Here is a 27129-nt window from a genome sequence, read left to right as displayed (position 1 = left end):
ATGGTGAAGTGGCACCCACTTAATTGATTAACCCCCCCACACACACACAAACTGAACCAGGGAAATAACAATTATTAATCAATATGCAAGGAGGACATCATATTTAATGTGCTTTCCAGCATTCATGTAGCCTTTTAGGCCAACGTTAACGGATTGGGACATATGAATGTCACAGCTAACAAATCCAATCATAGAGGGGTCTAAACTAGGGTAATAGCAGCTAGATGGGAATGCAAGCTGTTGCCAAGTGCTGTCTCATTCTTAAAAATAATAATAATAGCCAGGCTTGTGCACTTGTAGGTTTATTCAAATGCATTTAGTAGTTTTCTGTTCTTATTGATGTGTACCTATTGCACAAGGACCGGAACACCCAGCATTTGTAAACCAATTTTGTGTGGATCAAAGAAACAGATGACATAACAAAACACACTATTGTTTACCTTCTGATCTTTGCAATAGATGCAACATACACCTAATATGTACCCTAGTTAATGTGACAGTACAGTAGCAAGATTGTAAATTGACGAATGACGTTCAAGGCAAACTCATCATTGAGAAACGTCCCTAGACTCCCATTTGCTTGCTCACTGGCAAGCTGCCCAGCAAATGCTAGTAGTGGCATAGCTAACACATACCTAGCTAGCTATAGCCAGGACATTGCTCGAAGTTCTGTCAGAACTCCCCAAAACATTTAACATTACTACGAGACAATGCTGCCAACTTCAGTAGCAAGCTATGTAATTGCTTTACTAATGTCAACAAACTGGAAAGTTACCGGTAGCTAGTTACCTACACCCCATTCGAGTAGTTCGGTCGATGCAGCCAAGAAAACGTGAAGCAGCTAACTAGTACTACTGTTAGCTAACGATGTTACTAGTAACGTTAGCTAGCCATAGAAGCCAACTTAGTTTCTTACGTGGTGTGCAAGCAATACATGGTGATATGACAAGTGTTGTAGGTATACGTGTATTTTAGGGCTACGTTGCAAGTACTGTTTACCACCGTATCATTCACATTTTAACCCGTTAAAAAATGTGAGGCTAGCTATCATTAGCTGCTGCTAGCCAGTTTAAACTCACCCTTCCGACGGGCCTGGCTGGTTTGAGCCGAGCAGAGAATGTCGTTTGGTTCAACCAATTGTGGACAGGAAGAGTACTGGACGTGTGTTTTTTCCTGTTATTATATTTTCCTTACACTGATTTCTGATGTTTTTCAAAGTTGTCAACCGATTTGTTGATTTAGATTGGCTGTGTAGAGTTGGCAAAAAATCTCCACCCTTGCCTTGGACTAACGGGGGCCCAAATTGTCGAATCCCGTACTACAGGCAGATCCCAAAGATGGCGGCCGTGCTTTCCACCGCCTCCCTCCGTGACAAATACGGTGGGGAAAAATGTGAGGGAAGCTCAAGGAGGACCACGAAAACAACTACACTGAAAGCGACCGCACCCTTGATATCGTCGGAAAATTGGAGAGGCCTTTTCTTTGAATGAGAGTAGGAATATGTTCAATATTTCACAGTGTTTATGCTGGGATTCTCTCCCGTCCTCTTTCAATTCAGTCTGTTTCTGGAACGCCAGTTCCGCCCTATCGCTGTAAACTCCCTCTGACCCATTCATAATTATACAGTCATTGCTCTGACCCAATACTCTGACCTAAACGCATGGAACAGCTACCAAAACCCCTATGAGCGGTGACAATGCAGTTACTGGTCTGCAGACTAAACAGTTTCTCTAATTACTATGGACAAAATAAAATGGCATGCCCATATAGCATAACAAGTTATTGAAGCTATGGACATTGTTTTTACAACTTTTCCCCAGCATTGCTTAGCATGATGTAGCTCTTTTAAATTGTTATTTTATTTCATCTTTATTTAACAAATTCGTATTTACAATGACGGCTTACCAAAAGGCAAAAGAGAGAGACTGCCTTTTGGTAGGCCGTCATAGTAAATAAGAATTTGTTCTTAAATGACATGCCTAGTTAAATAAAGGTTAAATCAAATTAAAAAAGAGACACCACAACACTACATAAAGAGACCTAAGACAACAACATAGCATAGCTCTCGAGAACCCAAACAGACCAAAGGTGGGCAAGGCATTTCCATTAACATCACTGAAGTTGGGTTCAATTAGTGCAATTTAGTTTCAGACAGATACATTTTTGGAATATCTAACAAATTATGCCGATGGTCATAACTACGCTATTACAGATTGACCAATTGTGAGTCCTACTATTCTATTTCGACAACCCAAAGAAAAGGAAAACACAATGTATTGTATCAGTGATATTAGTAGGCCTAATATGAAGTGCTTTGAGAGACTAGTCAAGGACCATATCACCTCCACCCTACCTGACACCCTAGACCCACTCCAATTTCCTTACCGCCCCAATAGGTCCACAGACGACGCCATTGCAGTTACACTGCACACTGCCCTAACCCATCTGGACAAGAGGAATACCTATGTAAGAATGCTGTTCATCTATTACAGCTCAGCATTTAACACAATAGTACCCTCAAAACTCGTCATTAAGCTCGAGACCCTGGGTCAGGACACCGCCCTATGCAACTGGGTCCTGGACTTTCTGACGGGCCACACCCAGGTAAGACTTTTTCTTGGTTTGCTGCTCTTGAAGCATTTTTTTTCATGTGTAGCGCATATCATGTTTATACATGTCTACAACAACTTATAATGAGTTATGATCATATGACCATATTATAACACATTATTCCATCCTTGAACATCAGCCTTCACAAATCAGATTTGTAAAGTGAAGTCAATGTCTGTAACATTTTACAAGAAAACACCCTAATGGAATATTAGGGACTTGTGTAATAACACTGTAATCACATAGCACATTAGAATGAATTACAGGCTAATCCAGTTGATCCTACATTAAGAAAACCTTTGACTAATTATACGGAATGTGAAGCAGTAAAAAAAAGCTGGTGACAACTTTCTCTTCTAAACTACAGTGAACCAATCGGTGCTCCAAATAAGCAGTTTATACTCTTGTTTGGCTCCCATCCAAATGGCCAGCCCTACCAGTAAGGCTGCAGCCTCTCTTTATCCAAATGAACAGGAAGCCTTTCAGGCCATGTCATGAATGGGAGATACAAAAGGGCTGTACTGCAAGTAAAAATTCTGATGCCAAAGAAAAAAGGGTGATCATGAAGAATACAATGCTGTATATGAAAGGTGCATCCAGATTAAAATAAAGAGGATTTTGAAAGATAATCCTATTAAATGTACCCTTTTACAAGAGGACACAATTTAGAAAGAGGCTGGATGACAGGGCACTAGATGTAGCCTATCCCAAAGCTGTTCAAGTGTTTGCTAAGAAGAAGAAAACTGTGAGCTCAGTAGTGCTATCCTGCCTAGAACTTCCTTCATCCTATCTCTGCCTCTAGGCATTTCCTGAGATAGGTCTGAGTGGGCTGCCTCTGCCCTATTTAAGGGCTTTATTGGCATGGGAAACATATGTTAACATTTCCAAAGCAAGTGAGTAGATAATAAATGAAAGTGAAATAAACAATAACAATTACAAGTAAACATTACACAGTTCAAAAGTCATATTATGTCTATATGCAGTGTTGTAACGATGTGCAAATAGTTAAAGTGCAAAAGGGAAAATAAATAAACATAAATATGGGTTGTATTTACAATGGTGTTTGTTCACTTCACTGGTTGCCCTTTTATTGTGGCAACAGGTCACACGTCTTGCTGCTGTGATTGTACACTGTGGTATTTCACCCAGTAGATATGGGAGTTTATCAAAATTGGGTTTGTTTTCGAATTCTTTGTGGATCTGTGTAATCTGGGGGAAATATGTGTCTCTAATATGGTCATACATTTGGCAGGAGGTAAGGAAGTACAGCTCAATTTCCACCTCATTTTGTGGACAGTGTGCACATAGCCTGTCTTCTCTTGAGAGCCATGTCTGCCTACGGCGGCCTTTCTCAATAGCAAGTGAACTACGTCATCAAAGTTGGCATTCCGTCACACGAGCGTGGCGAAAATGGTGTCTGGTGGAGAACAACAACAGGGCCACATAGCCAGTGTTTTTAAACAGAAAAACAAAGAACATAAACGTGGCAAGCATCGGACGAAAGGAGAAATCGAACGGGAGAACAAGGGTACGTTTGTGACGGAGGAATGTGTCCCTTTCTGCCGCTGGTTGAAGCCATGGACGTGCTGCTGCTGTGCTGCCGAACACGTGCTTCAAATTCTGTTTCGAACGTAACGTTAGCTGTGACAAATTAATATCATCAGATGTGGGAACTCCATACTTTCAGTGGTCGATTTTAGCATGTACAGCTTGGTGGGGCAAACACACAAAAAAACTTTTTGGGGATACATGACAGCAAAGGCACAACACTAAATAATACATTAATTGTACATCTATCCCTCCAGTGATAATGCTAAATTGTAATTATTTAGCCTCTATGGCATATTTATTGCCTACCTCCCTACTCTTCTACATTTGCACACACTGTACAGATTTTTTCTATTGTGTTTTTGACTGTACGTTTGTTTCTGTGTAACTCTGTGTTGTTGTTTTTGTCGCACTGCTTTATCTTGGCCAGGTCACAGTTGTAAATGAGAACTTGTTCTCAACTGGCCTACCTGGTTAAATAAAGGTGAAATAATAACAATAATAATTGTGCTATGACGGTGACAAACGGTGCCCACATACTGTTATGGCGTACTGTCCCAACACCTTACCACTGCCGCACCAGGCTAACAACAGAGCCTTGTCTGGCAGCAAAACAGTTCATTTAGCCGAATTGACTTCCTTTAAAAAAACAGCTGAAATGGCTGACTTTAAAAAAAAAAAAAAATATTTTACCTTTATTTAACCAGGTAGGCAAGTTGAGAACAAGTTCTCATTTACAATTGCGACCTGGCCAAGATAAAGCAAAGCAGTTCGACAGATACAACAACACAGAGTTACACATGGAGTAAAACAAACATACAGTCAATAATAAAGTATAAACAAGTCTATATACAATGTGAGCAAATGAGGTGAGAAGGGAGGTAAAGGCAAAAAAGGCCTTGGTGGCAAGGTAAATACAATATAGCAAGTAAAACACTGGAATGGTAGTTTTGCAATGGAAGAATGTGCAAAGTAGAAATAAAAATAATGGGGTGCAAAGGAGCAAAATAAATAAATAAAATACAGTTGGGAAAGAGGTAGTTGATAGGGCTAAATTATAGGTGGGCTATGTACAGGTGCAGTAATCTGTGAGCTGCTCTGACAGTTGGTGCTTAAAGCTAGTGAGGGAGATAAGTGTTTCCAGTTTCAGAGATTTTTGTAGTTCGTTCCAGTCATTGGCAGCAGAGAACTGGAAAGAGAGGCGGCCAAAGAAAGAATTGGTTTTGGGGGTGACTAGAGACTTGCTTAACCCTTGTTGTGTTCTGGTCTGTGGGACCCATTTTCAATGTTTACTAAAATTGGAGAAGAAAAATGATACAATGAATAATGTTTTCAATCTGAGACTCGTTGGCCTTTGGTAATTTTCTGGGAAGAACATGTAAAATAACACATTTTCATTGAGTGCTGTGCACTCCCTCCTAATGTATATTACATATGTGGACCTGAGGGTGATAAAAGTGGGTGAAAAACAGTAAGTAAGGTTTGCTGTGTGCCTTCACTCTTCCTCCTCCCTGGGCCTGCTGTTTCAACATATCACCAATAACATGTCTCCTGCTTTTCTCACACACTTTACCCTTTGTAGTGTGTGAAACTACACAATGTCTTGTGGGAACCTGCACAATGTTATTACAGTACATTATTTTGATACATTGTACAAAATTATCTTCCCACACTCTACACCAGCCAGGTGCAAATTGGGGGAGGGACACAACAAATATATAGCTTTGCATGTGTGGCTCCTTACCACAATCAATCAGTATGGCAAAAGTAATCTCTCCTCAGAGGGCCTAACACATCATTTTTGCAGAGAGAGCTGGTGTGAGCTAGTGTGGAAGGAGCATCTTCCACTTTGGAAGATGAAGAATTTTCTGAATATGAGGATCATGTCTCTGTCAATTCGGAGTCTGACAGTGAGTTGGAAGAAGAGGATGAGATTGACCCTCAGTCAGCCCGTCAGCAGCTAGCCCAGGACCAACCCGTTGGCAACCAGCTCATCAACAGCCTGCAGGAGAAGAAAAGTGGACATCAAATAATTCTGAAATTAAATGGTCTTCTTGCCCAAGGAATGAGCCACCCCGTGTGGCTGCCAATGTGATAAGGATGCAACCAGGGCAGATGCGGATGGCGGTTCCTCATGTCTTCTTTTGAACTGTTCATCCCAGACACCATCCAGAAAATCATTCTGGACTTCACTAATTTGGAGGGAAGGTGTGTTTTTGGAGAGAGAGATGGAAGGAGATGGACCAAACTCATTTACATGCATACTTTGGAGTTCTTATCCTTGCTGGTGTTCAGATCCAATGGGGAATCAACAGAATCCCTGTGGGATGAAGAAACTGGCAGAGAACTTTTCCGTCCAACAATGTCTCTGGAAAACTTCCACATTATTTCCAGGATTATCTGCTTTGATAACTGAGACACCAGACAAGCTTGGCTGCAGAGAGACAAGCTAGCTGCAATCAGGTCAGTGTGGGACAAGTGAGTGGTCCGCCTTCCCCTGTTTTACAACCCTGGTGTAACGGTTTTCCTCGTCATCTGAGGAAGAGTAGTCAAGATCGGACCAATGCGCAGCGTGGTATGTGTCCAAGTTAATATTTAATAAATCAACTGGACACTGAATAACAAAGAGAGTGAACGAAACACACAAAACACTAAACAGAAAATAACTACCCACAACTCAAGTGGGAAAAACAGGCTGCCTAAGTATGGTTCTCAATCAGAGACAACGATTGCCAGCTGCCTCTGATTGGGAACCATACCAGGCCAAATACATTGAAATGGAAAACATAGAACACAAAACATAGAATGTCCACCCCAACTCACGCCCTGACCAAACTAAAACAGAGACCTAAAAAAGGAACTAAGGTCAGGACGTGACACCTGGACCCAACGTTACTGTTGATGAACAGCTTATGCCATTTAGGGGCTGCTGCCCCTTCAGGCAGTACATACCGTCTAAACCCGCAAAATATGGAATCAAGATCTGGGCTGCTTTGATGCTGCTTCATCATATGGGTGGAACTTGCAAGTGTATACAGAGAAGCCATATAGAGGAGGCCCTGAGAAAAACCAAGGGATGTGGGTTGTCCTGGACTTGACACAGGGACTCTGAGGCCACAACATCACATGGGATAATTTTTTTACTTTGCACAAGCTGGGACAAGAGCTCCTCAAGAGGAAGCTGATGATAGGAACAGTACGAAAAACCAAGCCAGAGCTCCCACCTTAGCTGTTGAATACACGTAACAGGCCTATCAATTCCTCTAAGTTTGTGTTCACGGCTGACACATCCCTAGTGTTCTACGTGCCAAAGAAAGGCAAAAATGTGGTACTCATGAGTACGCTGCATAGGGATGGGAGAATCTGTGGCCAGGAACATCAAAAACCAGAAATCATAATGGATTACAATGCCACAAAAGAAGGAGTGGACAATTTAGACCAGTTGGTGACTATTCTACTGTCACACTGTACGCTACTGGTGGAGAAGTCAGGTGCAGAAGAGCAGAGAGTTGTGAACAGGAGCACACTTTATTAAGGCAGAGGCAATAAAACAGACAGACGCCACTGCGTCAAAACCTCCAGCCAAAGGTAAAAGTGCTATGCGCGAAACAGTCACAAAAATTGAGCAAATGTTGTACAATAAACATCCCTCGTGAAAAGCCACGGAATAACGGGGAAAAACCCAGCCTGGCGCATACACACGAACATGTAACAAAAACATTTTCACACAAAGACATGGAGGGGAACAGAGGAATAAATACATGCAGTGTGATTAGGGAATGAAAACCAGGTGTGCAGGGAACAAGACAAAACAAATGGAACAATAGAAAAATGGAGCGGCAATGGCTAGAAAGCCGGCGACGTCGACGGCCGAATGCTGCCCGAACAAGGAGAGGAGCCGACTTCGGCGGAAGTCGTGACATCTACAATGTAGAAAATAGTAAAAATTAAGAAAAAACATTGAATGATGAGTAGGTGTGTCCAAACTTTTGACTGGTACTGTGTATAAATATATATATATTTTTTTACATTGTTTGCAAACTGATATGTGACATGTATTAATGACAAAATAACAACGAGCCCCCCCTGCCCTGAATGACGGGTCGGCACTGCATACTCACTGCATACTTACTCAAATCCAGGCTGCATCACATCCGGCTGTGATTGGGAGTACCATAGGGCGGCGCACAATTGGCCCAGCGTTGTCTGGGTTTGGCCGGAGTATCGGGTTTGGCAGGGGTTTGCCGTCATTGTAAATAAGAATATGTTCTTTGTTCACATCCGGCTATGTTCACATCCGGCTATGGCTGTAGCCAGATGTGCTACAGCCTGGATTCAAACCAGGGACTGTAGGTGACACCTCTTGCACTGAGATGCAGTGGCTTAGACCGCTACGCCACTCGGGAGCAACAGCAATGAGCAAACAGTGGTTGTATTTGATGAATGCTTATTGAAAATGTATAGATTTCTACAAACAATGAAAGGCACGCAACTACAGAGGACGAACATGGGTACATGGTAGGCGTTTCATAATTTACATTTTTGAAGTATTGACCTTGGGCAAGTCCATGTATTAGGAGCTAGATTCCAAAAAAAGCCTGGTCTCTGCTCCACACCTTTGGTGGATCATCAGAAACCTCCTTCACCATGGAGAGGCGTTTAGTCCATTACCCTTACATCAACTGTAATTGTCTATCTGCTAGTGCACATGTTGGTAGCCATGCCCTTTCATTTGTTTCCATCCTGATCTGTCATTCACCTTTGAATGATGTCATCCCCAACAGTCGATGACGTTGATGACTGCTCTTACCAAAAAACAGAAGAAAGAGGCGAGAAAGCTGGACAAAAGACACAAAGCCAACCAGCTGCGGCAAAATAAGAAGGACCTGGTAAGATGCTCTTGCATTTGACACAATGTCACTTTGGAACCACAGCGGTATAAATCAGGCAAGTTAAAGGTAGAGTCAGCTTTATGACATTGCAACGAGCAGCACCGCACATATTGAGATGAACACGATGCAAGACTTTGCAGTCACACAGAGTATATGCTACAATGTGGTAGCTATGGGACCATAACAGAGGAGAAGTTCAGCATCAATACACTCTCTAGTTGTTGTGGAAATCAGCACGATATTGCTATTACTTCGTACATTGCTGAGTCTATCTTAAATGCTACGTGTCTGTCCTGTCCAGGTCCTGGCAGAGAAATGTCATCTGGGCAGCAGGGATGGTCCCCCCCACCTGGTGGCTGTGGTGGCCCTCCATGCAGGTGTAGATGCTGAGGCTGTGACCAGGCTGCTGTGGTGTGAGGAGGCTGGCTGGCTGGTGCGTGGGGATAACAGTGTGTATGAGGTCAGTGACAGCTTTAGCCTGGTCATGGCCCGCTTCAAACAGAGGTTCACCTTCCTCCACCCAGACCCAGGTAGCTCACCGACTTGGCTACAACAATGTGTTTATGTTGTCGAAATTAAAGTTATTTAGATACTGACTATAGTTTACGTAAATGAAAGTGTAATCCATGTCTGGATGTACTCAACAATTATAAGGGGCATTCTGAGTCATTCATTTACATTTGATATTTTATTAATTTAGGGGACGCTCTTATACAGAGCGACTTAAGGCGTCCGCATGCTTCCCATCCGAAACATTTTAGAAGTGTTTGTGCATATATTATGATGACGTTTATGTTCGTTTTGGACTTGGGGGGGAGGGGTGCATTTTCTGGGGGCAAGCTGAAGTTCGGAGCCGAAGTCTACGCTTCTTCGTTGGTGATTGGTCAACAGTAGAGATTCTTCTATAAACTCTGTCATTCACTGAGAGACAACTCACTTTGATGTACATTTTTTTCATTGAGAAATACTGCACCAAACATCTTAGTTAGATGTTAAATTAGATCTCTGCAAAAACATCATTTAATTATAGATTTCTTGAGATATCTTAGATCAATTCTGACTATTTTGAGGAAGTGTATACTTGCTATGGCGTCTCAAGATGGACAAACAGTACTATTGTCGTTATATTTAAATTTTTTAAGCAGAGGTTTTCTAAGGGAGTATGCAAGCGCACTCATTCGGTTCGGCTAGCCGAGTTTGGCTAGGCACCAGCCGAACTGAAGCATGCTGACTCCTTTACAGGAGCAATTAGAGTTAAGTGCCTTGCTCAAGGGCACATCAACAGATATTTAACCTAGTCTGCTCGGGGATTCGAATCAGCTACCTTTCGGTTGCTGGCCTAACGCTCTTAACCGCTAGGCTACCTGCCTTCATTCGATGCTGACGCTAGTACTAATCCGATAACATAATCTCTGACTCTATTCTCTCCCTTCTCTCTCTAGTTGACATGCACTCTCTACTGGATGTGGTGAAGGTAGCAGATAGTCTGGTGTTTGTGCTGGACTCTACAGAAGGCTGGGACAGTTATGGAGACTACTGCCTCGGTCTCTTTGCACAGGGGCTACCAGCCCATTGTAAGCTTCCATACAAGCTATCCAAAAAAGATGCTCACAGTGCGCTTGATTTTTTTCAACTTGTTCTCTCCCCTTGCAGATTAGATAAATGTTTAGCAGATGACATACTGTAGATATTATACTGATTCCTTTACTCCAAATCTCAACTACCCCATCAATTTTTTCTCTGCATCCACTGTCATCTTTATCCTATATAACCTCCATTTCTCTCTCCCCCAGCTCTGGTGTGTCAGGGTGTTTCAGACCTGGCAGTGAAGAAGTGTGTGGACTCACGGCGGGAGCTAGCCAAGATATCCAAAATCCGCTTCCCTGGGGCGCGCCTCTTCCCTCTGGACTCAGACCAGGACGCCACACTGACTTCAGACACCTGGGAGCACAGAGGCAGAGGAGGTTGGGCTTCTGCTCCCGTCGGCCTCACCTCCTGGGCCAGCAGGCCCTACACCCCCAACAGCTCTGAGAAAGGGAGAGGCGAAGCCCCCACGGGCCTGGGGACCCTGCGTGTGTCTGGGTATGTCCGAGGCTGCCCTCTGCAGGTGGACAGGCTGGTGCACATCTCTGGGTTTGGAGACTTCCAGCTCAGTCAGATCGAATCGCCCATAGACCCCCTTCCCTTCAACTATGACCGCCCGTCCTGCCAAGCCTGGGAAGGAAGGAGACGTAGGCATGCAGGTGGGTCAGTTTCTCTCTCTCTATCTCTCTTAGGGCTCAGTTCCCCCGGGAGGGGAGAGAAATGGGAGGATTAGAGGGAACGTATTTAAGTTCACACAGGACAAAAGATAGGATAGACTGACCCTAGCTCCCCGGCACATACAGGTGAAGTCGGAAGTTTACATACACCCAGGTTGGAGTCATTAAAACTAGATTTTTAACCACTTCACAAATTTCTTGTTAACAAACTATAGTTTTGGCAAGTAGGTTAGGACATCTACTTTGTGCATGACACAAGTCATTTTTCCAACAATTGTTTACAGACAGATTATTTAACTTGTAACTTCACTGTATCACAATTCCAATGGGTCAGAAGTTTACATACACTTAGTTGACTGTGCCTTTAAACAGTTTGGAAAATTCTAGTAAAGGATGTCATGGCTTTAGAATCTTCTGATAGGTTAATTGACATCATTTGAGTCAATTGGAGGCCTACCTTCAAACTCAGTGCCTCTTTGCTTGACATCATGGGAAAATCAAAAGAAATCAGCCAAGACCTCAGAAAACAAATTTTAGACCTCCACAAATCTGGTTCATCCTTGGGAGCAATTTCCAAACACCTGAAGGTACCACGTTCATCTGTACAAACAATAGTACGCTAGTATAAACACCATGGGACCACGCAGCCGTCATACCGCTCAGGAAGGAGACTCGTTCTGTCTCCTGGAGACAGGAGAATAAACAGCTCTTTATGGTCAGAGCGTGACAGTTCCCCCCTCTCCTCCCCCAAAGGTGCGGACTCCGACCGCAAAACCTGACTCAATAGGGGAGGGCCCGGGTGGGCATCTACCGTCGGGGGCAGCTCCGGTGCGGGGCAAAGTCCCCACTCCGCTTGTGGATACGTCATCGGAGGAACTGGGCCGTAGATCGTCGCCGGGGACTCTGGACCGTGGATCGTCGCCGGTGGCACCGGACCTTGGATTGTCACCGGAGGCTCTGGACCGTGGATCGTCACCGGAGACTCCAGACCGTGGATCGTCGCCGGGGACTCCGGACCGTAGATCGTTGCCGAGGACTCTGGACCGCGGTTCGTCGCCGGGGACTCTGGACCGCAGACTGTCGCTGGAGGCTCTGGTGGGCGGACCGTCGCTGGATGTTCCGGACCGCGGACGGTCTCAGGAGGTTGTGGACCGTCCTAGGAGGTTCCGGACCGTGGACCGTCGTTGGAGTTTCCAGACTGTGAAACGTCGCCGGAAGCTCTGGACTGGGAACTGTTGCCGGAAGCTCTGGACTGGGAACTGTCGCTGGAAGCTCCGGACTGGGAACTGTCGCCGGAAGCTCTGGACTGTGGAGGTGCACTGGAGGCCTGATGCGTGGGACCGGTACAGGTGGCACCGGGCTGATGACACGCACCTCAGGGTGAGTGTGGAGAGGAGGCACAGGACGTACTGGACTGTGGAGGCGCACTGGAGGCCTGATGCGTGGGACCGGTACAGGTGGCACCGGACTGATGACAACGCGCCTCAGGGCGAGTGTGGGGAGGAGGCACAGGACGTACTGGACTGTGGAGGCGCACTGCAGGCCTGATGCGTGGGACTGGTACAGGTGGCACCGGGCTGATGACACGCACCTCAGTGCGAGGAGGAGGCACAGGACATACTGGACTGTGGAGGCACACTGGAGGCCTGATGCGTGGGACCGGTACAGGTGGCACCGGGCTGATAACACGCACCTCAGGGCGAGTGCGAGGAGGAGGCGTACTGGACTGTGGAGGCGCACTGGAGGTCTAGAGCGTTGAGCTGGCACAACCCATCCTGGCTGGATGCTCACTTTAGCCCGGCAAGTTCGGGGCCCTGGCACAGGATGCACTGGGCTGTGGAGGCGCACTGGCAACACAGTGCGTAGAGCCGGCGCAGGATATCCTGGACCGAGGAGGGGTACTGGAGACCAGGAGCGCTGAGCCGGCACAACCCGTCCTGGCTAGAATCTCACTTTCGCACGGCAAGTGCGAGGAGCTGGCACAGAACGCACCGGGCTGTGGATGCGTACTGGAGGCACATTGCGTATCTCCGCAAAACATGGTGCCTGACTGGTCCCACGCTCCTCACGGCGACTGTCTCGCTCCAGACACCAAACCATCCACTCTACCTCATCCCTCCCCTCAACTATCTCACAATACTCCTCGCTCAGTCTATCCCAATATTCTTCTTCGCTCTCAGATTCGCCCCTCGGCTTCTCCGACCACTCCGTGTGCCTCCCCAATTTACTTTTTGAGGCTCCCTTCCGTCGTGGCCGCGAACCCCGGTGTCGTCGTTGTCTTTCCTTCACCTCTTGCGTCTGCTTCCATGGAAGGCTTTCGTCTCCTGCCATTATCTCCTCCCAGGCCCAGGATACCTGCTCCTCCTGGCCACGCTGCTTGGTCCGTTTGTGGTGGGATCTTCTGTCACGTTCGTCATAAGGAGTAGACCAAGATGCAGCGTGATATGTTTCCATCCTTTATTTTGAAATAGAAACCTTCAAAGAACAAAACAAGAAAGCGAACAAACGAAATGTGAAGCTATAATAATGCTCACAGGCAACTATGCATAGACAAGATCCCACCAAGCACAATGGGGAAATGGCTACCTAAATATGATCCCCAATCAGAGACAACGATAAACAGCTGCCTCTGATTGGGAACCATACCAGGCCAACATAGATATACAATTCCCCTAAATAACCCAGCCTTAGTCACACTCCGACCTAACCAACATAGAGAATAAACAGCTCTCTATGGTCAGGGCGTGACAAAGGCTACCCAAAACGTTTGATCCAAGTTAAACAATTTAAAGGCAAGGCTACCAAATACTAATTGAGTGTATGTAAACTTCTGACCCACTGGAATGTGATGAAAGAAATAAAAGCTGTAATAAATCAATCTCTCTACTATTATTCTATAATTTCACATTCTTAAAATAAAGTGGTAATCCTAACTGACCTAAGACAGGGAATTTTTACTTGGATTACATGTCAGGAATTGCGAAAAACTGAGTTTAAATGTATTTGGCTAAGGTGTATGTAAACTTCCGACTTCAACTGTCGACTATTGCAGCATAGATACTGGAGGCTGAGACGCGGGGGTCGGGGGACACTGTGGCCCTGACCAACGATACCCCTGGACAGGGTCAACCAGACAGGATATAACCCCACACACTTTGCCAAAGCACAGCCCCCACACCTCTAGAGGGATATCAACAGACCACCAACTTACTACCCTCAGACGAGGCTGAGTATAGCCCTCAAAGATCTATAGCCCTGCCTCCAGCTGTTTGCTTAGAAATTCTAGGGACAATAAGGATCTTATGCGTCTTGTGACCGTAGCGTACGTGTAGGAATGTACCAAATCGGAGAGATGGGTAGGAGCAAGTCCATGTAATGCTTTGTAGGTTAACAGTAAAACCTTGAAATTAGCCTTAACAGGATGTCAGTAATATTACTGGAGTAACATGATACAATATTTTGGTTCAAGTCAAGATTCTAGCTGCCGTATTTAGCACTAACTGAAGTTTATTTATCAGTTTAGCAGGAGAGTATAGCATTGCACTAGTCTAATCTAGAATTGACAAAGGCATTGTTTAGCTATTCTGCATTTTTGTGCACAATATTTCTGATTTTAGCAATGTTACGAAGATGGTCACAGCTTATCACGGGCTGATATCATTACATACAAAATTGACAGTGATTTAATTAATAACTTACAAACTATAGTGAAGGCATTTATCAGTTCTGCTTCTGCTTGTTGGCAGTACGTGCTAACTGTGCTCTCTATGTGTTTCAGGATGGTGGTGTTGATGAAATGGAGTCAGTGCGGGTGCTGATGAAGGCAGACCCAGCTCGCAGGGAGAGTCTGCAGGCCGAGGCAGAGGTAGGCCCCATGGATGGAGAGCAGACCTGGCCCACTGATACTGAACTGCTGGAGGCTGAAGGTAAAGGGAGAGAGAGGGCAGAGTTATAGAGGGTCGTTACGTTGAATTACATGTTAGATCTATGGTCGCAGTGCTGTTGTTGGCATCCATTGTATGGGTACTTTGAACTGGTTCATGTCAACACATTGAGTTTATTATTGTCTCTGGGTTTACAATGTAATGAACTTCTTTAATAAATGTTCTCCTTCCCCCCTCGTCCTCCCCTCAGAGGTCAGAAAGAGCAAGCGTGCTATGAAGGGGCCTAAGGGGACATCAGACTACCAGGCCACGTGGATTGTGGATGAGGAGGATGAGAATGGTGAGGAGGCTTGAAGAGTGCACGGACGATGAGGAGGATGATGACGCGATGATGGACGAATCCATAGATGAAGAGGACCTTGACTCTCAGGTGGTGTGTAGTGAATACAATCCACAGCCTGGGAAACTGAAAAGTCTGCACAGAAGAATAGTTATGCATGTATTTTTCCAGCACATACATTAGGTTCAAGTTTTATTGTTACGTGCCCAAGTACAGTGCTTTTCTTGCAAGCTCTAAACCCAATAATGCAGTATTCATAAACAATAACATAAGGAAAAGCAAAGACACTAGAAATTAGAACACGAGAAAGTAAGAAGCTATATACAGGGTCAGTTCCAGTACCATATTTACAATGTGTAGGGATACTGGAGTGATAGAGGTAGATATGTATAGGGGTAAGGTGACTAGGCATCAGAATGTATGACAGAGTAGTAGCAGTGTAAATGAAGATTGTGTGTGTGTAGAGTTAGTGTAAATGTGTATGCATGTTATGTGTGTGTTGTGGTGTCAGTGTGAGTGTGTGGAGTCCTGTGAGTGTTCATAGAGACAGTGCATAAATTAATGTGAGGGTCAACTCAGTTGGTGTAGCCATTACTACAGAAGAAAGAGTGACAACTGTTACACTGACCTTGTCCTGTCCCAGGGCATTGGGTGCACTGCTAAGGTGTTTGTTTACATGTTTGTTTACCCTCTGCCTGTTGCGATAGTGAAACTACTAAAGGAAAGCGTAAGCAGACAGAGTAGTGTAAGGAGAAGAGGGTGATCCTACAGTCTGAATTGATTGTTGAGACGTCTGAGCTGATGTGGGGTGATGCGGAAGACGTCAGGGGGAAGCAGCTCAGACAGGACAGTGATTGGTGGAGAAAAACAGTTACGGCGCCGGGCGGTGTGTGGTTGGGGGTGGAACAAAACAGTGTATACGTAACCCGTGGTTGGTCTGCGGTGCAGCACCACTGTTTGTTTTCTCAGTGTCTGCCTCTGGGCTGTAGTGCCAGGCTGCTCACCGTGGCAACAATAGTGTTTGGAGCAAGGGTCCCAAGAGAAGCCACCTGATTTCCTGCTCCGCGGACACAACTTCCTGTCTGGACCAAGGGAGGGACGGCCATTTATTTATAACAGCCTTGCTTGAAAGAAAGGGGGAAATTCGTCTTTGGAGAAAAGGTTCAGCTCCATTTATTTTCTTTAATCGTTATTAGAATGTGTTTGATGTTGGGGTTAGACAGGATTTAACATCTAGGAGATGTTAACAATGGAGGAAAGGGTGCTGGGGATGATCGTGATTATTATTATTATTACAGCTGGAGTTGTTCTGAAGGTTGTGAATCGACCCCATGCAGTGTGGATTCCCCCCCCCCCATGTATCTCTTGCTTACTGTAATGCCACTTCTGTGAGAACCACTTTTACACTTCTTCTAACTTCCTTGGGCCAACACCATGATTTTTCAACGCCGATACCGATTATTGGAGGACCAAAAAAAGTTTGAAATGTATTTGTGATAATGACAATTACAACAATACTGAATGAACACTTATTTTAACTTAATGTAATACATCAATAAAATCAATTTAGCCTCAAATAAATAATGAAACATGTTCAATTTGGTTTAAATAATGCAAAAACAAAGTGTTGGAGAAGAAAGTAAAAGTGCAAAATGTGCCATGTAAGAAAGCTAATGTTTAAGTTCCTTGCTCAAAACATGAGAACATATGAAAGCTGGTGGTTCTAGAAGTTTTAGGTTGTAGTTATTATAGGAATTATAGGACTATTTCTCTCTATACCATTTGTATTTCATTAAACTTTGACTATTGGATGTTCTTATAGGCACTTTAGTATTGCCAGTGTAACAGTATAGTTTCTGTCCCTCTCCTCGCTCCTCCCTGGGCTTGAACCAGGAACACAACGACAACAGCCACCCTCGAAACAGCGTTACCCATGCAGAACAAGATAGGCTTGAAGTCATAAACGGCGCAATGCTTGATGCACAACAAAGAGCTGCTGGCAAAACGCATGAAAGTGCTGTTTGAATGAATGTTTACGAGCCTGCTGCTGCCCACCCCCGCTCAGTCAGACTGCTCTATCAAATCATAGACTTAGTTATAACATAATAACACACATAAATACGAGCCTTAGGTCATTAATATGGTCAAATCCGGAAACTATCATCTCGAAAACAATACATTTATTCTTTCAGTGAATTACGGAACCGTTCTGTATTTTATCTAAGGGGTGGCATCCATTAGTCTAAATATTCCTGTCACATTGCACAACCTTCAATGTTATGTCATAATTACGTAAAATTCTGGCAAATTAGGCAGCCCAAACTGTTGCATATATACTGACTCTGCGTGCAGTGAGGAGTGACACAATTTCACCTGGTTAATATTGCCTGCTAACCTGGATTTCTTTTAGCTAAATATGCAGGTTTAAAAATATACACTTCTGTGTATTGATTTTAAGAAAGGCATTGATGTTCATGGTTGGGTACACATTGGAGCAATGATACGCACCGCATCGATTATATCCAACGCAGGACACGCTAGATAAACTAGTAATATCATCAACCATGTGTAGTTAACTAGTGATTATGATTGATTGATTGATTGTTTTTTATAAGATAAGTTTAATGCTCGCTAGCAACTTACCTTGGCTTACTGCATTCGCGTAACAGGCAGTCTCCTCGTGGAGTGCAATGAGAGGCAGGTGGTTAGAGCGTTGGACTAGTTAACTGTAAGGTTGCAAGATTGAATCCCCCAAGCTGACAAAGTGAAAATCTGTCGTCCTGCCCCTGAACGAGGCAGTTAACACACTGTTCCTAGGCCGTCATTGAAAATAAGAATGTGTTCATAACTGACTTGCCTAGTTAAATAAAGATTAAATAAAGGTGTGTAAAAAATAAAATATCTATTTTTTTTAAATCGGCCAAATCGGTGTACAAAAATACCGATTTCCGATTGTTATGAAAACTTGAAATTGGCCCTAATTAATCGGCCATTCCGATTAATCGGTCGACCTCTAATAAATAGTATAATGCCCTTGGCTTGAACCTCATTAACACCAGTAGTTCACATTACATACGGTGCCTTCGAAAAGGATTCAGACCCCTTGACTTTTTCCACATTTTGTTACAGCCTTATTCTATGTCACGTAGAGTAGGCCAGAAGGCTAAACTGGATAACCTAACCTCTATCAAAATAAAAAGATGGCGGAGCCGCAAAAGTTCTTCTGTGTAAAGGTGTTTATTTACAAGTGATTCCGGAACAAAAAACAACAGTACTGCCATCAACGTCTACCTTATGGGACAGCTTAAAAACAATGCTGCCCCATCCACAGCTCAATCCAAAAAAAATGCCTTTTTTAGAGACTGGAGAGAGGCTCCTTTTGTAGGGCTAGCCCCTCCCCTCAGAACAATTAACCCTAATTAATTAATCAATTAACAATACAAACCTACATTTTCCATGAACTAAACATACTAAAGGATATACATTGCAACACGGTTTTAAACAATATCACAACATAACATTTACAACATTACATCACTACTGACAATATCTTTCAATATGCCCATATGCATTAATGAGCCATTTGGGACAGGCACTATAAAGCCAACCCAATTCCCTTAGCTCGGGTCCTTTTCCAGCATACCCGGAAGCTACAGAGATGGAGAGAGAGGAACAGAACAAACAAACAATGCGCTCATCCACAACATTGATAAGTATAATAATTATTGTATCTCTCAAATATGAACATTGACAAGTGTGAAATGCCTGCACCAAGACAGAAGTTAATTTGTGTGTCGACCCACATTGTTAACTTATGGTATAATGGCGCAGGGAGGAGTGATGAATATGTGTGTGCGTTAAAGAACCAAATGCTGCCCGCGGCCAGTGACGGACTTCTACGTCACATTCTAAAATATATTAAATAAATAAAAATACTCAGCAATCTACACACAATGCCCCATAATGACAAAGTGAAAAAACAGAAATGCCTTATTTACGTAAGTACTCAGGCCCGTTGCTATGAGACTTGAAATTGAGCTCAGGTGCCTCCTGTTTCCATTCATCATCCTTGATGTTTCTACAACTTGATTGGAGTTCACCTGTGGTAAATTCAATTGATTGGACATGATTTGGAAAGGCACACACCTGTCTATATAAGGTCCCACAGTTGACAGTGCATGTCAGAGCAAAAACCAAGCCATGAGGTCGAATAAATTGTCCGTAGAGCTCCGAGACAGGATTGTGTCAAGGCACAGATCTGGGGAAGGGTACCAAAACATTTCTGCAGCATTGAAGGTCCCCAAGAACACAATGGCTTCCATCATTCTTAAATGGAAGAAGTTTGGAACCACCAAGACTCTTCCTAGAGCTGTCAGCCTGGCCAATCTGAGATTAAGGTAGCCCCCCGCACCTCTCTGAGGGGTTGGGTTAAATGCGGAAGACACATTTCATTTGAATGCATTCTGTTGTACAACTGGCTAGGTATCCCCTTTCCCTTCCCAAATGGGGGTCTTGGTGCAGGTCTCTGGTGCATCTGTGCAGCACTCCACCAATCAGGCCTTTATGGTAGAGTGACCAGACTGAAGCCACTCCTCAGTAAAAGGCACATGACAGTCCGCTTGGAGTTTGCCAAAAGGCAACTAAAGACTTTCAGATCATGAGAAACAAGATTCTCCTATCTGATGAAACCAAGATTGAGCTCTTTGGCCTGAATGCTAAGTGTCACGTCTGGAGCAAACCTGGCACCATCCCTACAGTGAAGAATTGTGGTGGCAGCATCATGTTGTGGGGATATTTTTCAGCGGCAGGGACTGGGAGACTAGTCAGGATCGAGGCAAAGATGAACGAAGCAAAATACATAGAGATCCTTGATGAAAACCTGCTCCAGAGCGCTCAGAACCTCAGGCTGGGGCGAAGGTTCACCTTCCAACATGACAACGACCCTAAGCACACAGCCAAGACAACGCAGGAGTGGCTACGGGACAAGTCTGAATGTCCTTGAGTGGCCCAGCCAGAGCCCGGACTTGAACCCGACCAAACATCTCTGGAGAAACCTGAAAATAGCTGTGCAGCAACACTCCCATCCAACCTGACAGAGCTAGAGGCTCTGCAGAGAAGAATGGAAGAAACTCCCCAAATACAGGTGTGCCAAGCTTGTAGCGTCACACCGAAGAAGATTCGAGGCTGTAATCGCTGTCAAAGGTGCTTCAACAAAGTACTGAGGAAAGGGTCTGACGACTTATATAAATGTGATATTTAAGTTTTTTTATTTTTAATAAATTAACAAACATTTCTAAACCTATTTTTGCTCTGTCGTTATGGGATAATGTGTGTAGATTGAAGAAAAACAAATGTTATCAATTTTAGAATAAGGCTGTAACCAAACAAAATGTGGAAAAAGTCTGGTGTATATGATGTAGTATGTACAGTAGCTCTACAGTAGAAACTAGTGATGGGGGGGATCGATACAGTTGCATATCGTCTGGATATTATTTTTGACGATATATAGTATTGACAATATCGCAATATTATTTTTGCCCCAGATGGCTGTACTTTCACCAAAATTCCAGCATATTTCCTTCATAGCTTGTTTAATAGGGAGCAAATTTTGTTTTCAGCACTTTTATTTCAATGTCTGATCAAAACTCGTTTTCTCATGGCTGTCTCTTGTCCCTCTGCAGCAGACATATAGTGAGCAATATGTTTGGAACATCGAGTCATAATAAAATCACAATATCTAATCGCAATACATATAGAATTGTGAGAATCGCAATACAATTCCCATCCCTAGTAGATGCTGCCTCAGGTGGTGGTTCGGAGGAGGAGCTGAATTCCACATCAAACAAGGGTGGATCAGACCAGCGCTATGATGAGTACATGGATGAGGCAGAGGAAGGGGAGGGGTTAAAACGCTACCGGGAGGCCATGGTCACCCATGGTTCACATACAGGTAACTGCCAAAATAAAGGAAACACCAACATAAAGTGTCTTAATAGGGCGTTGGGTCACCATGAGCCAGAACAGCTTCAGTGCCCCTTGGCATATATTCTAAGTGTCTGGAACTCTATTGGAGGAATGAGATACCATTCTCACACGAGAAATTCCATAAATTGATGTTTGATGTTTTGTTGATGGTGGTGGAAAACACTGTCTCAGGCGCTCCAGAATCTCCTATAAGTGTTTGATTGGGTTGAGATCTGGTGACTGAGACACACACACCGTTTAAACCCCTTATGCTCTTTTGAGACCCCTGAGATCTCTTCTAGCCATAGTAGCCAAAATAATGGCAATTTCTCAATTTTTATACATAACCTTAAGCATGATGGGATGTTAATTGCTTCATTAACTCAGGAACCAAACCTGTGTGGAAGTACCTGCTTTCAATATACTTTGTGTCCCTCAAGTGTTTCCTTTATTTTGGTGGTTACCTGTACGTTGCGTTTATATTTACATTTGGAAAAATGGTCTAGCAGAATGTGATAACCTTGATGAACAGCTCATTTCCAGCCAGTGACTTGATCCTGGCCTCTGGTCAAAGAGTCAAAGCACTCCAAGATGTAACATTTCCTTTAGCAACACTCAAGGGAAAGTCTGAGGAGGGAGGAATGTACCAAACTGGTCTGAAACATCTGGTCATATGTAGTAGACAATGCCTTCGAGCCGTTAACGCCCAAACTTTACTTTCCAGGACGTCCTGGCCCAGCGTAATTATTTAGCTATACGTTGACGTTGCTAATTTCCTGTGTGCTCAGGTTCCAGCGTTACAGGGGCCGGAAGAATTTCCGCTCCTCCCCCTGGAACCCAGTGGAAAACCTGTCCGCAGACTACTCCCGCATCTTCCAGTTTCAGAGCTTTGAGCGCACAGGCCGCCGCATACTAGCTGAGGCTGCGCAGGAGGAAGAGGGACCATGGTAAGAGTCTGCCGTGTGTGTGTGACATCCTGTTTCAACCCTGTCCCCTCTCTGTGCCCCCCCCATCCATTAACCTTGCTCTGCTCTCTAGGTGGGCTGGTATGTGACCCTCCATGTAGTGGATGTTCCCCCCACGGTGATGGAGAGTGTCCAGGCAGGCAGGCCTCTGGTGCTGGTCTCCTTACTGCCACATGAACAGAAGGTATACAGTATTGGCATACTCCTGAATGAATGTATTAAGTCTGAAAGTTAATAATTGTAACCCATTTCTGCTGTAAAATATGTTGCTGAAAGTGTACACAAACTACAGAGTAATAGAAATTCTGAATATATATATATATATTTGTATATTATAAATATGCACTATATACAAAAGTATGTGGACACCCCTTCAAATTAGTGGCTATTTCAGCCAGAATGAGATGTTCGACGAGAACGTGTGTGTGTGTATTTGTGTGCGTGTGTACAGTGCCTTCGGAAGTTATTCAGACCCTTGGACTTTTTCCACATTTTGTTATGTTACAGCCTTATTCTAAAAAAATGTTTTTTTTTTAAATCCTCAGCATTCTACACACAATACCCCATAATGACAAAGAAAAAAACAGGTTTTTAGACATTTCTGCACATTTTTTAAAAGTAAAGAACAGAAATACATTATTTACATAAGTATTCAGACCCTTTGCTATGAGACTCAATTGAGCTCAGGTGCATCCTGTTTCCATTGATCATCCTTGTTGTTTCTACAACTTGATTGGAGTCCACCTGTGGTCAATTCAATTGATTGGAATGATTCAAAGGAATTGTCCGTAGAGCTCCTAGACAGGATTGTGTCGAGGCACAGATCTGGGGAAGATCTGTGACTCTTCCCAGAGCTGCAAGACTTTTCCCAGACTCTTCCCAGAGCTGCCCGCCTGTCCAAACTGAGAAATCGGGGGAGAAAGGCCTTGGTCAAGGAGGTGACTAAGAACCCAATGGTCACTTTGACAGTGCTCTAGAACTCTTCTTTGGAGATGGGAGAACCTTCCAGAAAGACAACCATCTCTGCAGCACTCCACCAATCAGGCCTTTATGGTAGAGTGGCCAGACTTAAGCAACTCCTCAGTAAAATGGTTACAGCCCGCTTGGAGTTTGCCAAAAGTCACCTAAAGACTGTCAGACCATGAGAAACAAGATTCTCTGGTCTGATGAGTCCAAGATTGAACTCTTTGGCCTGTAAAATGTTCTAACATTTCTAAAATCCAGTTTTTGTTTTGTCATTATGGGGTGTTGTGTGTAGACTGATGAGGGAAACATTTTAGAATAATGCTGACTTAATAACATGTGGAAAAAGTCAATGGGTCTGAATACTTTCCGAAGGCACTGTATATAGATAGACAACCCTAGCTTATGGTCTTATTAACACTATAGTTCATCAGAAACTATTCTTCCAGTTCCTTACCCCTTGGTTTCTTTCTATCCTCTGTGATCAGATGTCAGTGATGCACATGCTGTTGAGGAGACACCCCATCAACACAGACCCTATCAAGTCTAAAGAGTAGCTGGTGTTCCACTGTGGATTCAGGAGGTTCAGGGCCTGCGCCATCTTCTCCCAGCACACATCAGGTTAGGAGAGCTGGCTAAACTGCACCATTTATGTCTTGAACAAAATTATCTATTGAATAAAAAGTATGGCAAATATGCTGACACTGTGGGGACTGGAGTATTGTGTGTTGGCTAGCTTTCAGCACTTTAGCATTAACAAAGCAAGTGATGGAACCATGTCTACAGTCAGTGTTCGGCTCAGTGTTGTATCTAACCTGTGATTGGCTCTCTCTCCAGCCGACAAGCACAAGCTGGAGCGTTTCCTTTGAGCTGACGCCCCCACGGTGGTTTCGGTAAAAGCCCCCATTACATTCCCCACCGCTGGGGTACTGCTCTTCAGACAGAGGGAGGATGGTAAGGACCTGGATAGAGTGATGTTTGGCTGAATTAGTATGTCTCTATCTGTTTGAAAATGGGGAAGGCCAGAGGAACACACTGCCATTCTTTGCTTCTGTGTTCATATAAATGTTTGTGTATCTGATGTGTAGCTGAATTAGTATCTCTGCCTGTGTTTGAGCCTGTATCTCTCCTGGGCTCCCGAGTGACGCAGTGGTCTAACACACTGCATCTCAGTGCAAGAGGTGTCACTGTAGTACCTGGTTCGAATCCAGGCTATATCACATCCGGCTGTGATTGGGAGTCCCATAGGGCGGTGCGCAATTTGCCCAGCGTCGTCTGAGTTTGGCCGGGGTAGGCCGTCATTGTAAAAAAAATTGCTCTTAACTGACTTGCCTAATTAAATAAAAGTTATTAAATAATAATAAATACAGTTGTCTCCCCCAGGCATGCAGGACCTGGTGGGTACAGGTAGTCTACTGAGCTGTGACCCCCAGCGTGTGGTGCTGAAGAGGATTGTGTTGAGTGGACACCCTTTCAAGATCAACCACCGGTCCGCTGTCTGCAGATACATGTTCTTCAACAGGGGTGAGGGGTCAATGAGCTGAGCACTACATGTTTCCCAATAATATCCCCATAACTTCTCACAGTCTGTTGCACATGGCACCCCATTCCTTTGATAGTGCACTACTTTTTTTTATATAGTGCAATATATAGAGAATCTGTACCATTTGGCCCACACCTTCTGTCGTACTACCAATGTGGCGATGTAGGAAGTGGCTCTGACTCACCTGTGGTTTACATGATGTATCTTCATTTTAACTGACCTCTGCTCTTTTCTCTCTGGTAGATGACATCCTGTGGTTTAAGCCTGTTGAGCTCCAAGTGGGGTTGGAGAGGACACATCAAGGAGGCCCTAGGGACAGAGAAACATAAACCTTGTCAATACGTCGCTGGACATATGTACCTCTGCCCTGGGTCGAGGGAGAAGGGACTCAGATGCTGGATGATTTTGACGTGGAGTAGGTCTGTTGCAAGAGGTGTACTATATGGGTTTTGGAGTCTGTTCTGATGGACTTGCATGGACTGTGGCGATGACATTTTCACTCCAAGAGATGGATTGTCATTTGTATTAAATAAAACCTATCAGACCAAATCACTTGTTTATTTTTATTTCATTAGAAAACGTCCTTGTGGTCCAGTTTGTTTCCTGGCCATTAGATGGCAGCAGTGTATAAGAGGAAACAGGCTCTTTGTTGCAGTGACTGATAACTGGGTGGAACTGAACTCACTGATTATCTGAGACTCATGCACTGTCATGTCCCTGTACTCAAACACTAAAAACTTGAAAAAACATGAATAAAATGTTGAGGCATAATCAGAGGGAGCATGTTCAGATCAATAATACTGTTGTACAGATTCCATTCTCAATGTCAACATGTTTGGCACATGAATTACACAGAAATAGATCATCTGAACAACAATGATCACAATTTTGGATGAACTAGCTTGCCTTTTCTATTTAGGTCCATTGCTCACTCTGTTTGGGGAAGTCTTCTCCAGCTCTTTCCACTGCCATTCCTTTAGGTCTTTACATTTTATTCCCATATTGTAATTGTTTTTTTTGTTTATTTTAAACAGATAGTGTACATTTCTGACGAAACAATTTGTGCCTGTTCAATTAATTGTATTGTTTGAAAAAGTTTATTCTAAACACTTGGTTGACTGCTTATATCCTCCACACTAGCTACGGTCTCAGACTTTTACACAGTGCATCGCCCCCATCTCCCCGGTTGTCTCTCCCCGACCTGAAGACTCCATTTCATCACCAGTCAGACTCAAGCAGAGAGCGCATGACCCCATGTTGGTCTCTCTGGATCCCCAGCGCTCAACAGTTTTACATCCCTCCCCATCCTCATCCCATGCTTTATGCTCCTCAGAGAAACAGTGATTTATGAATTGTAATATTTATCATAAAACTTCTCTTGCATGCTTGCAGCTCCATTATTCATCCGGGGTCTCTGTTGGGACTGCACCAAAGAGGCATGCCAATATGTCTGGGAAACTGGAAGGTGAAGACTTGGGGTTGGAGGAGCGGAACATGATCCAAGAAATGGAGGGGATCAAAAGTTCACTGTGTACATTTTTTCATACTGCGAATTTGATTACAGTGTGGAAAAAGTTGAAAAATAAAGATTAAACAATCGCACGAGTAATGCCTCTTTATTGCCTTGGGGGGCACGCCGGGAGCCCTGGACAGTTTTGCTGAAACACACTTTATTATCAGCTTTTTTTGATTTACTCGTGTGGATGGAGGCAAGGGCACTTAGTGATGTGTTGAACACATCTTGTTTAAAGCTGAAGGAAGGAGTGTGGTGTGGCTGTTCTAGCTAGCTGTTCATGATCAGGAGGGGGAGGGGGGGGGGGGGGGCAATATCCCCACCCGCCATGGAGAATGTCCTTAAAGTAACACGTAAAAGAATGGGACTATGTCTATAGACAGCGTACACAAAATTTCCCGCCGACACTATCAATTTGAAACAGATAAAAATGCAGTTGTTTAGGGACCAACGACGATGTGGTAACGCAGTGGAATCCAGCCTAAAAATACAGTGCCTTGCGAAAGTATTCGGCCCCCTTGAACTTTGCGACCTTTTGCCACATTTCAGGCTTCAAACATAAAGACATAAAACTGTATTTTTTTGTGAAGAATCAACAACAAGTGGGACACAATCATGAAGTGGAACGACATTTATTGGATATTTC

General features: G+C 44.0%; 1 protein-coding gene and 1 pseudogene across 3 annotated transcripts in view; one reads left to right on the top strand and one right to left on the bottom strand.

Moving 5' to 3' along the window:
• LOC110507781 (serine/threonine-protein kinase TAO1) overlaps positions 1–1643 on the bottom strand; it is a 29759-nt gene extending 28116 nt beyond the window's left edge. For both annotated transcript variants that reach the window (XM_021588014.3, XM_090223936.1), the window contains exon 1: positions 1080–1643. The gene's annotated coding sequence lies outside the window, so the exon portion shown is untranslated. The remainder of the gene's footprint in view (positions 1–1079) is intronic.
• LOC110507132 (pre-rRNA-processing protein TSR1 homolog) lies at positions 1605–26567 on the top strand (annotated as a pseudogene). The gene is made up of 14 exons (XR_016492430.1): positions 1605–2604; positions 8943–9047; positions 9352–9580; positions 10493–10624; positions 10844–11293; positions 15090–15237; positions 15446–15713; positions 21327–21473; positions 22421–22446; positions 22538–22648; positions 23916–24048; positions 24265–24381; positions 24811–24951; positions 25214–26567. The product of XR_016492430.1 is annotated as a pre-rRNA-processing protein TSR1 homolog (transcript).
• Positions 26568–27129: the final 562 nt, after the last annotated feature.

Source organism: Oncorhynchus mykiss, chromosome 27 (genome assembly GCF_057628025.1).
Source record: "Oncorhynchus mykiss isolate SJ-2025 chromosome 27, ASM5762802v1, whole genome shotgun sequence".
In the NCBI taxonomy this organism is placed as follows: Eukaryota; Metazoa; Chordata; class Actinopteri; order Salmoniformes; family Salmonidae; genus Oncorhynchus; species Oncorhynchus mykiss.
Note: the sequence above shows the minus strand (reverse complement) of the source record. Positions and strands in the feature narration are given on the sequence as shown.